We start from the raw sequence: 12505 nt of genomic DNA on the forward strand, positions 1-12505 counted from the left end.
GGCTCAGCGGCCATGGCTCACGGGCCCAGCCGCTCCGCGGCACGTGGGATCCTCCCAGACCGGGGCGCGAACCCGGTTCCCCTGCATCGGCAGGCGGACGCGCAACCACTGCGCCACCAGGGAAGCCCCACCCTCGGGTCTTTGATCGTTTTCTCCCTTTCGGAATTTGAATAGGTGCTCAGTTAATATTTATTGAATAAATAAATGAGCCAAGATCTTTACATGAATCATCTTCCTGAATCATCACAACGATTGCTTGAGTTGGGTACCGTTTTCCCCCATTTACAGCCGAAGAAAATGAGGTTTAGGAGATGAACTTGACCATGATCAGAAAGATTGTGTCAGGGTATAGAACTCGAGTCTTTCCAAGTCCAGAATGCTGTTACTCCTCCAAGAGTCATGAGCCAGAGGAACAGGAGCTTATGTTAGAATCAGTAAACACACCCTTTTGTAGAGAGATGTTTTCACCCTGTTTTCAGGGTGATCAAACTGTGTTGCGAAGCATATAGTGAACTTAATACAACCTGGCCTATTTCTAGCCTAAAATATCAGCCACATCAACCAGTGCTCTTAAGATCAGCGTAAAAAGCAGCTTAATTTATTCTAGCAATAGAGTCCTTTGCAACAAGGATAGGTGAGAAGGAAGAAGGTTCTGTGAATGAACATTTGTGGAGCAGACACCTGTGCCAGGTGCCCGGTATTTATTATGTCATCCAGTCCTGACAACAACCATATGAAACGTGCCACCTGGGCTACGCTTCCCTCCCCAGTGTTCACCCAGAGCCCTGGGCTTAGCTTTATCCACAGTATGTCAAATTCTGGCTCCCAATCCATCTTCCTCACCACACTGGGAATTTCTTGAAGGTGGGCACTGTCTCTTGTTCCTTGTCTAAGGAATCTCCACATTCTAGCATGTTGCGTGGCCCCTCTAAGGCTTTAAAAATGTAAATTAATCACTTGTTGTGTATTGTCCAATTTGGAAAAAGGACTTCAGCTCACCTTGAGGGTTTTAAAGTTTAGAGAGATTAGATAATCATGTATATGAAAGAGTTGGAAAATAACCCAAGATATTTTGTAGTGCAATGCTTGATTTTGTGGTATACAAGCTTTAAGAAGCAAAGACTTAAAAGGATGGAAGGATCGTCGTGGGTGGAGATTAATCCTGGAAAGATTTATCTCTGTATTCATTTATTCAGTATATTACAAATGCTTGTACTGTATCGTGAACTCTCTTGTGTCTAAACATTAACATAATCCTCAACCTCAAGGCACATACGTTTTAATGGAAAAATCAGATATAAGAAGATCTGAGGCTAAAACATAGTCTTCTAATAGTCTGGTATAGTTTTAATAAAAACATAGGATGCCATTTTCACTTTACAAAGGCCAATTCCGATCATTTGTTTTTTAAAAAATAATTTTTAATACCACTTGCATCAACCTTCGGCATAATTGAATATGCTTAAGTTTTCCAAGTCTGTTTGAATTCACACGTCTTACAGATGGCAACTCAATCCTCTGGCTCACGCTAAGATATTAGGTCCCAGAGTTCAAACAAGTACAGTGACATCATCATCATCAATGACATCATTATTATTATCATCATCATCATCGACATCATCAATGACAACATGGGAACATCTGTCGAGCATTTACTATGTGCCAGGCTCTGTGCTGATTTCTTGTTGGCTGAAGGATGATGGATGCTTAGCACCAGCACACTGAGATACAAATATAAATAGTTTATGGGGCAGGGGTGACTTATAAGCAAAGAGGAATTAGAGTTCATGCCATCTCCTGATGTCTTAACCTATGTTTCAGAGCAGGCATAAATGGGCTGCGTACTCTGGTCACTATTTAAGGAGGGAAGGAAGTCCTGCCCTGAGCATGGTCCACATACTTACAGTTCTGGGCCCACAGAGCTATGTGACGACTGTGTGACTGTGTGACCGTGGAAGCCTCCTGGGTTGGGGGACCCTCTGGAGATGATCAGTTGAATCAGCTCTTCCTTTGCTAACTCAGCCCCCTAGAGCCAGCTCTCTGCCTAGTGACCCAAGTAAGCCTCCGGGCCATCCAGATTCGCTGTCTCACCCCAGTGGATTGTAGGGATTATCTCATCTCATCCCCCGACAGCCTTATGAGGCATTCTCTATTATTATTTCCATTTTACAGATGAGAAAACTGAGACTTAGAGAAATTAAGCTAGTTTACGGTCATCAACCAGTAACGGACAGGTCAGGAACTCGAGTCCAGCTCTCAGTGATACATTGGCATCTAGATTCAATCTCATTGATGACTTCTTCATTTGTATATATTTGTAATTTTTATTATATCCTACATATTGTACAGCACCTAGGCAAAGTGTTGAACTCAGGAAAATTACTCCATAACAACACTAACTGGCATGAAAAATAAAGTTACCTAAAGCTTATTGTTAAACAAACAAAAAAAATCTGTGTTCTCTGGTTTGAAGAACTGAGAGCTTAAACAAGCCTGAAAAAATCCTTAAAGGATCCAGCCAGCCAGCAGCTCACAATATCGCAGAAAAGAGTATTTTCAGCATCCAACTTCGAGAAGACATTCAATACACATCTGCTGACTGGATGGAATCAAACAAACAGACTTTCGTGATTGATACAACATGGGAACTAATTGCAAAACCTATTTGGGGAACAACTTGATGAAAAAAAACAAAACGAAATGAGCCAAGGTGAAGGCCGCGTGATGGTGTTTGAGTGTCTTGGTTTCTGGACTGAAAGGCAGTTGAAGAGAATGTTGCTAAGTGTGGACAACGTGTGAGCAAGGGTCAAACAGAATTTCTTTAACAATCATTTTGGAAGCTGTTTATACAGTCGGCATATGAAATGCTGTGGAAATTGTTTTTGCGTCTTTGCAAGAGAGTGACTGCATTCAATCTCCCCAGCACTCTCTGCGCATTTGTAAGGTAGTTGCTACAGAGAGCAAACTTGTAATAACTGCGTCGCCTGCATCTCTTATTTCAGCATTAAAATAATATATTTAAGACGATATTCATGGAAATGGTATCATTGCAAGATGAAATCGAATAGTTAAGCTTCACGGGAGCGGAGAGGAGTGGTGTCAAATGGTAATGCTGAGCTTGGTTTCCTGAGAAAGGAATTTTCCATGGAAATGCGGCCCTCTGAGATTCTTCTGGTGTTTGGGAAGTCAAATTGTCGTATTAAATGGTGCAGAAATTGACAGATTCCAAACAAATAGAGTAACCATTGGAGGGTGCACAATAATCTGGCAATATGGAAATTACAAATTATAATATTTTCCCCTTGAGTAAATGAAATATGCAAAAGAACAACTACATAATACAATAGAGCTTGTGTAATCCCTCGGTAGCTACGGTTAGCAAGCTACTTTATCACAGTTGCATACCTCTCAGTTAATAATTAATGCACAAAATTAAGTTTAAAATAAACTGTAAAACTTTTTTAAAGTTCAGCTTTTACATAAAGTGCCATCAGGAAATATCAGAAGGCTCTGGCAACCCATGGCATAAATCATTTAAAATATCTGCATTTTTTCTGAACACTCTGCTTTTTTATGGTCATGCTAACTCTTCTTTATATCAGGGAATTTTTCTAATCTGTTTTCAGCCTATTTTTTTTCTTTTTTCTTTTTTTTTTTTTAGTTTTTATTTTATATTGGAGTATAGTTGATTTACAATATTGTGTTAGCTTCAGGTGTACAGCAAAAAGATTCAGTTTACATATACATATGCCTATTCTTTTTCATTTTCTTTTCCCATATAGGTTGTTACAGAATACTGAGTAGAGTTCCCTGTGCTACACAGTAGGTCTTTGTTGATTATCTATTTTCTATGCAGTAGTGTGTATATGTTAATTCCAAACTACTAATTTATCCCTCCCCCAAGCCTTTCCCGTTTGGTAACCATAAGTTTGTTTTCTATGTCTGTGAGTCTGTTTCTGTTTTGTAAATAAGTTCATTTGTATGTATTTTTTAGATTCCACATGTAAGTGATATCATATGGTATTTGTCTTTCTCTGTCTGACTTACTTAGTATGATAATCCCTAGGTCCATCCATGTTGCTGTAAATGGCATTGTTTCATTCTTTTTTATGGCTGAGTAATATTCCATTGTATATATATGTACCACATCTTTACCCATTCATCTGTCAATGGACATTTAGGTTGCTTCCATGTCTTGTCAACCTATTATTATACATAGTAATCTTGGTCCTAAAGAAATAGAAAATTTTAATTCTGCCAGAAATATTTTTACAATCTTGACAGGATCTTAATAAGATTGTGTCTCATCGTGCTTTTCTGTGGAATATGATATGGAAATCTGATACTGGTGGGGACGATAATGTTAATTCATTTTAGTCAACAAAACTTTGGGGAGTGTTCTCTACTTTAAGACCTCAGAGCTCAGTATTATAAAGGATGCAGTAAGCACAGCACACAGATTTGCCTTTTAGGAATTTACAGCTCTTTAAAGAATTGTTGGAATCAGAGTTTTTAACATTGGTCTGGTTCTCACTCTCAAAGCAGTATTCACTGCAAGATCCATGTCTTTTTTTAGAGATATATAGGATGTTTATTGTAGTGTTATATATAATAGCAAAGATTAACAACCAGAATATCCAACAGTGGAGTCCTGGTCAAATACAGTAGTATATAGGATAATGAAACCTTTTGATAGATGAGCTGTTAAAAAAACATGTTTACAAAGAACATTTAATTGTAAGGGAAAATAAAATATATTGTGTGGGAGAAAAAGCAGTTCAAAGAATAGCAGGTACAATTTTTAAAAATGCATAGTTAATATGTATGCATATATACATGCATACATATCTAAATGAGAAAGAAAAAATGATGTGTTATAAGGGAGAAAACCAACAAATGCATGTTGCAAGATCCATGTCTTTAGTCAACTCCTGATTATTTAAAAAGCTTGCTCATCTCATCTTCTAAGGCCTTGCCTTATCAATTTCACTGCTTATAGTGAAAGGACACAAAGAAGGCAAAACTCACATCCATATGGTTGTGAGAAATCTGACCAAAGACGGATAGGGAAATGTCTGACTCCTGTGGGTGTTGATCATTTCTTTCTTTCATTCACACGAGTCACCTGGAATTGCCATATTCAATGCAAGGGTGCATGTCCTAGGTTTATACCAGATCTTTGAAGTGGGCAATCTTTGTTTATTTCTGTCTTGCCACTGCCAATTCCACCTTCACTATAACTGTTTCCTTGAAAGTTTGGGTGAGTCTTAACTTCCCCCTACATGGAGTTGGAAGATTTGCTTTTCACCTGCTCATTTTCTAACGAAAGTGAGTTGCCTCATATTTACAGAGACAACAGGTCAGCCCAGGGGAAGTTTCTGAAGTGTGTAGACAGGCATGATGCTGAGATGGAAATACTGTACCAGAGGCAACACTTAAAGGACCAGGGCAAGCCAAGTGGCCCTGTCCTCGTGGTCAAGCCAGTCTTGAATGCCGGGGGAGGATAAATGTGCTTAGGATAGCAATGATTCTCAAACATTTCCTCTGAAAGTGGTTCTAAGCAACTGTTACAAAGGTACAGAATCAGCGAGGCCCAGATATATCAATACTTGGACTTAACCAAGGAGACTTTACGTGCCTTCTGACTGATGCTGGGCTGGTTACCAAGCAAAGAGTAATTGAGAGCAGAATAGCGGAGTTTTATAGGAACTTGGCAAAACTAGAGCAGATTCTGCTGGGATGTCCCATAGATGTCTACTCTCTAGTCAATCTTTGTTATGCTTGAAATGCATGAAAACAGGAAACTGCCTTTAAATGGATGCAAGGTATTAGGAAAATGAATGCCCAATTACTAGGAAGGGAAGTCTTTGGTAAAATGTTGGTGGATTGTTCAGAATTAAACTTATGCAAATGGATAAGAATAAATCGAAATACAGTAAAGCATGCACTTCTAAATGTGCTAAAGAGTGTCATTCAGAAATCATTTATCAGGGACTCGTTCTTTAAGTTGAACTCGGTAAACATCCATTACATGATACTCTCACATTGGACAGTGGGTGAAAAATGTAAGATACTGATCCTCAAAGACTAACATGGTATAATGACAAAGTCAATGAATAAAGCAGAACAATTGATCCATGTTAGGAGAGCTGAATACAGATCACTTCGGGGTGTTTGGGAGGCTGCTGGTCAAGGAAGGGGGTTTGGGTCTTCTGGAGAAGACTCCAAATGGAAGGGCTGGGCTGGTTGGTGCTGACTGGATGGAGGAAGCGTGAGTACAGGTAGGAGGGGCAAGGAGGCCGGCTCACCTGCAGAGCGTCAGCAGGAATATCGATGGAGGGTGATGTATACACTCTTGGAGTAGTTCATACACTGGGTAAGTGCGTCGAGGAAGGCCTCACGTGGGTGTATGTAGAGATGCATGTGGATGGAATTGTGGCTGGTGATGGGGGCTGATTGATTACAAAAACGTACTCAGTGTAACATGAGGACAATTTGCTACTGCCACCTGGGTTAACCCCTCCTGGCAGCCTTGCAGAGGGGATATTATGGGAAACTTTTAGCAGAATCCCTAAGACAAGGCTTGGACCTATAGATGAGGCAGTTTCTATGGTCTCTCTTGGCTCTCAAAATTTCACAGTTTCAAATTTTCTCTAATTAATACCACTTATAGCCAAACATCCAGTATCATTCCTATTGCATCTCTTTTGTTCACTGTACCCTTGTTTGTTGAGTTGTTTTCCCCACTAATCTGTAAACTCCCAGAGGCCACAAACCATATGTGCTCTTTCTTCTCTGCATCTCCAACGAGGTATGAGCGTTGCATATTACCCCATTGGTGTTTCACCAGTTCTTGTCCAGTTTGGGGGTTGGTATCAGAGCCTCTAAACGCCTGTGTTATTTTTTTTTGAGCATCCACAGAAGAGATGGTACGTCTCCAGTCTTCCGCGACCTAATGAGCAGACTCGTACCCGCTGTAGCCCGGAATTACTCAGCCAGAATACAGCTCCAGCATCTTTATTCGCCCAGTTCGAAGTCTTTGATGCAAATTAAATGGAGGGACCCTGTACAGCTCATTTACTTACCCTGCCATTTTAACTGAATGCTCCTTGACTTAATTTTATCCCAGGGAGTATAAAGCATCGAGAGACTCTCCCATAAACATGGAGTTGCCTCTGACAGCTTCTGGGAAGGAGCCCCAAGGGGGTAGCTTGGTGATTTACTGTACTAACAGCACCGCAGAACAGCTTTGGCACCAGAAGTTTCTAGGGCTTAATTACTCCCTTTAAAATTTAAGCCAGAGTTAGGCACTGAGCAGTACCCAGCAGAGGAGAAAAAAAAAAAGGCATAATTACATAGCAAAAAAATAACTTGTAAGATGAAGTTGGTGTTATTCTTTGTCGTAGGTCCTGTGGAGACACCAACCTAAATATTTCATCTTTCTTTCTATGGTTAATATTATCCATTCTTTGTATGGCCTCTATTATCTATACAAAGAGACCTGACCCCTTTGAATCCAACTGAAGTTTTCTCTCCAGAGGTATTACAGGACTTTTACTTACTCCTTAAAAAAATCAGGATTTTTCTACTCCTTTCAGACAATCTCTGGCCAAGGACATAAAAATTCCAGTAGTCTCCAAAAAATGTTCATATACTTTTAATTCTCTGAACTACCCATACCCCCTTCTCTCCCATTTAACTGTTGAAAATATACTATATTTTAAGTACAGTTCAGAGTTCCAAAGACAAAACACAGAAAAAAAAAACCCCACAAATAATGCTGGCCTGCTAGCTATTTTAAGAAATAACAATTTGAGAAATACAGATTTTTCTCTAAGGGGAAAGCCTTTCTTCGAAGTGGGAAATCACTTTTCATTGAGAAGGAGTTGGTTAATACCCCCCAAAGTTCTTCATTTAACGGGGAAAGGATGCCTCTCATGTTTGCTTCTGTGCTCTGTTGATTGTGCTTTAAGAATTTAGCAGCTGTGAACCTGAGGGCAATATTCCAAAAACCAGGCACTGATTGCCCGTGTCCTTGGGAGAGGTGGAAAACCTAAGTGAATGGGAGCTGGATTTTAAAGATGTCTAGGAATTCTGAAATGTATTTTGGGCAACCAGTCTAAATAGATCGGGTCATCTTTGGCATTTGGGAACTAAGAGCTCTGCGGAGAGAAAACTACAGAAGAGGAAGGGGTGCTTCAACCCATTTTACCTGCTGCACCCCATCTGCTGGGACTCCTAGCTCCGGAGCCATCCTTTGGCACTATTGGAGCTACTTATAATTCCCCAGTTTGATGTTGTTGCCACTGTCTTCTCTCTGCCTGGCTATCAGATAAGAGCTCAAACATCACCTCCCCCAGGTAAGATTTCACTGACTTGCCCAGCTGGCCCCAGACACTCCTCCTCTCTGTTTCTTTGGTTCCTCATTTACCTCCCTTGTCACCCTGAAATCTCCATTCAGCTTCCTTCCCAAGGAGACTGAATTCTAGAGATCTTGAAAGACGTCTTGATCTCTGTAGCCGCACAGCTTAGCACACACAGGTGCTCAGCAAATATTTACTGACAAACAAAACTCCTAGTCACAGGAGCTCTTTTACTATTGACCTAATTTCAAGGGCCACCATTCTGCAAGTGTAATATCAACTTTCCAGTGTTCCAGAGATATGCCTGTTGGAAAACAGCAAGTCATTTTAAAGTCTGTGTCTAGTGCGTGGATGGATGGTGACCTGAAATAGTCTCTTCCCAGAAGATAAAATAGAGAGAAATTGGGTGTGATTAGGAAAGATGCATCCCCACCCCTAATTACGTTAGTATGACATGAAACGGATAATAGGGAAATAATAATGTGGTTGGAAAAGTCTTGGCTAAGGAAGGACCAGCAGTGAGTGGGGCTTTGAAAGAGGAGGAGAAATGCATTTAACAGAACTGATGGTGCTATGTCATCAGCCTCTTCATCGGATTGAATGTGTGAATCATGTGGCCCTCGGTGGGCTGGGGTCCTTTATCCCACCGAGTTCTCTGATCCCTCTAGAACACAGTGTCAGTTACATGCTCCAGGATTTACATCAGACTTGCCAGGAGCCAGAAATTGTTCTGTGAGATTGTGAAATAGACGAATTCCTGAGCATAAATAGTAGCGGATGATATTTGCTTTCTATTGTGTGTGGCTGGGAGGGCTTGAAAAAATTGTTTTTCTAAAGCCTTGGTATCATTTTTGTTGTTAATTCACTTGTGATAGAAAGACTCAGGGAAATAATTAAGATCACTTACATATATGTTTCTAGCCAATCAGAAAGCACTGCAGTGAGGGACTAGGACACAGGTGCAGCCCAATTGGGACCCTGTCTTGGTAACCATCACTACTGGTTGACCTTGGGAATGACACGTCACCTCTCTGGACTTTAGTTCTGTCACCTGTAGAATGAAGAGTTTAATCTAGATGATCTCTTCCTAGCTCTAAAATCCTGCAAGATGAAGTCTCTTTATTTATTTATTTTTTTTGAGTACCACACTGGAGCTTAATTGTATAAGTTTCGTACACCAGTATAGCAACATCCATAAGTGAAAGTCTTTTCATAGAATTACAGCAAATATCTTCATAAGGGCCATACATATAATACATTTAAAGTATTAAAAGGTGCAGTTGAACTCAACAGCAAAATGTAAAAGCTATATCCTGTTAACACACTTAATCTGAATTAACTTGAATCTTTCTATGATTTACCATTCAAGAAATTAGGATGGAATAAATTCCTTGTCCAAAGCAGTTTGTTCATTTATAAAACTATAAGTTAATTAGGATCACTACCTGCTCAATCAGATAGCAGAGGGCCCTTCTTCATAATGTTTATGCTGCCCCAGATATTTATAACGTCGCCTTAAAAAAAAAAAAACACTTTGTAAGGGCAAAGGTGAAAATTACCATTTTCTCTACTAAATAAATGCAATGTATGCAGAGCTTCTGGAAATAATTCAAAGGTTCAAATTCTTAATGTGAAACCAAATAGAGAAAGATTCAGAAGCAGTAAATTTTTTCCACTTTAAGAAAATGATACCTAGGTATGACGGGATAATTCAAGTTCATAATTAATAAGTCACTGAAAAGACATTGCATTCATTCATGTATCATTAGGTTAGAAAAGATAAGAGGACAGGCTCAAGTCACTGAACGGCCAAGAATCAACATTTTACTGGTTTATTGTGTCCCAGACTATTACCATTTGAGTTGATACATTAACAAACAATTTAAGTGTTCAATTATGCTAAACATAAAGCACCTGTGAGAAGTGGAAACCAAAACATTTTAAAGCTAAAAATAAACACATTTAGACACTACTTCATTTGTTGTCAAAAACGGTGACTACTAATGCCAAATGATTAACTTTAAAATATAGTGCCAGATCCTCTCAAGGAAATGTAAAAATACTGCTGTCATTGTTATTTTTCAACTTTATAGGAATTATACAGAAGTTAGAAATTTATGACTGTCAATACTGTCTTTGGATAGTTATAGTATAGTATATAGTTACAGATGGCTTTGTCTAGAAGACTGGAACAGTGCTCATGGAATAAACACTATACTCTGCCATAAATCAACAAAATGCCAACTGTGTCCTGTGGACATGGCAGAGAAAATGGCAATTTTGAAGAAGGAGCGCTTTTAAAGGCTTTTTCTTGGAGGCAGCCAAGGATTTTTTTCACATTACTAAAAGACTAAGTAATGTGGTTATGATTACTTTAATTCCTACAACCAAACTTCCACTTAGGTATAGTTCCATGTTCCCACACTATTTTCCTTCTGTCCACAAAGCTGGCTCTGGTACTCCATGGTCCACTGTATCTTTTGGTCTTCCCCGTTTATAGCAGCAGCCTGGTGGTGCTATCCGTTGAGCAGGTAGACCACTAATTCATAGGTGGCCATCATAATGGCTGTGTTTGGAATCTGTCTTACCAGATGAGCTGTCAGACCACAGTAAAGAGACCCATAGCCTTCTTCTTGAACAAGCAAAGACAGTGTCTGAAAAAAGGATCGAATTTTGTTCCCTCTTCACGCAGTCTTGTTCTTACAACTTCATGCGGATATACTATAGTTGTGGCACACGTTTTTGAGGTGGCAGCAGCTAGCATCATTGCCACAAAATCTGATGCTTCTTTGACAGACTCTTCTTCATTTTCCATCATAGAAGCAATCTTATATTCCAGTAGTTTTTACTTAATACTTTCACAAATAACAAAATGGATAACAGTCTCTGATATGCCAGCATATGAAGCAGACATGCCCCTATAAAATCCTCTAAGTCCATCTGTCTGATACACTTGACGGACACACTCAAAAGCGCCCATTCGCCTTTCCCCACGGCTCCTTGCATCAAGCTGTCACCGAGTCTTTATCAGCCAAATGGGGTTGGTCGCTGTGATTGAGGTAAAACGAGGTTTAAGTTAGTCCATATTTCTATAGGAAGTGACCTGCAGATGGCAAACATGAGATGATGCGATCTCACTCTTTTCTCGGGAGAAATGTACAGTAAATGCCTGGCATTGCAGCAGAAATCGTGTACCTGGGTAGAATCGGGATCCAATAAAGCATTCCACTTTTCCGTGCAGTTTGAATAAGCAGCAAAGTATATTACTGCTCTGGAAGGGGCCACCCCCAGTAAATTGCGGCCGAATCCTCTAAACAGAGAACGAGGCCCTTCTTTTTCCAAGATCACCTTTGGACAATGGAGAGGTCCGGGAGACACTACTCGATGGACACTGGCTCTAGCCACGGTGCTCAGCTGAACTTCAGAGATGTAAAGTGTCACCGAAGATGACTGCAGCCGTGTTCTTCCAACTTCCAGTGGACATGTCAGAATAGCTCCCACTGTTCCAGCACATCCTGCGGCGGCAAACAGACGCACCTGCGTGTCCCTCTGGTTCATTCTCCCTCGAGCGTGTCCTCCGGGCGCTGAGGCGGGACGCGCATCCGGCCGCCGCGACGGCCGCAGCTTCCGCCCCGGCCCAGGACTGGAGCCGCTCGGTGCCCCCGTGACGGCGACGGGAACTGACGGAGACGCGGCTGCAGAAGGCGACCTGAGCCGCCCTCCCCGCGGCGCTGCAGCCACGCCGCCGCCTCCCACTCTGGCTCGGTTTTCATCACCCGCGCTGGAGGGCAACGCCGAAGTCTCTTCTTAACAGTGTTTTCAGCACTTTTTATAGAGCATTTATTTGTGTGTTTTACCCTCTAAGAATCATCTATTATATATTGCAAACGTGTAGGTGGTGAATAAATAGTAAGTTACCGACTTTTAACTCTAAGTTTTAGGAAGTGAGGTTTCTACCCTAGATATACTTGCATGTAATCTGTTTGCTAATGAAATAAAGGAAGGAGGTGGGCATTGAATGAAGTATACCACATGTTCATTCTTTGTTACTTTAAGATGAATTGGGAGATTGGGATTGACATATATACACTATTGATACTATGTATAAATTAGATAACTACCGTATAGCACAGAGAACTTTA

General features: G+C 40.6%; 1 pseudogene; it reads right to left on the bottom strand.

Moving 5' to 3' along the window:
* Nucleotides 1-10879: 10879 nt before the first annotated feature.
* On the bottom strand, nucleotides 10880-11921 carry LOC102982496 (solute carrier family 25 member 36-like; annotated as a pseudogene).
* Nucleotides 11922-12505: the final 584 nt, after the last annotated feature.

Source organism: Physeter macrocephalus, chromosome 11 (genome assembly GCF_002837175.3).
Source record: "Physeter macrocephalus isolate SW-GA chromosome 11, ASM283717v5, whole genome shotgun sequence".
NCBI lineage: Eukaryota > Metazoa > Chordata > Mammalia > Artiodactyla > Physeteridae > Physeter > Physeter macrocephalus.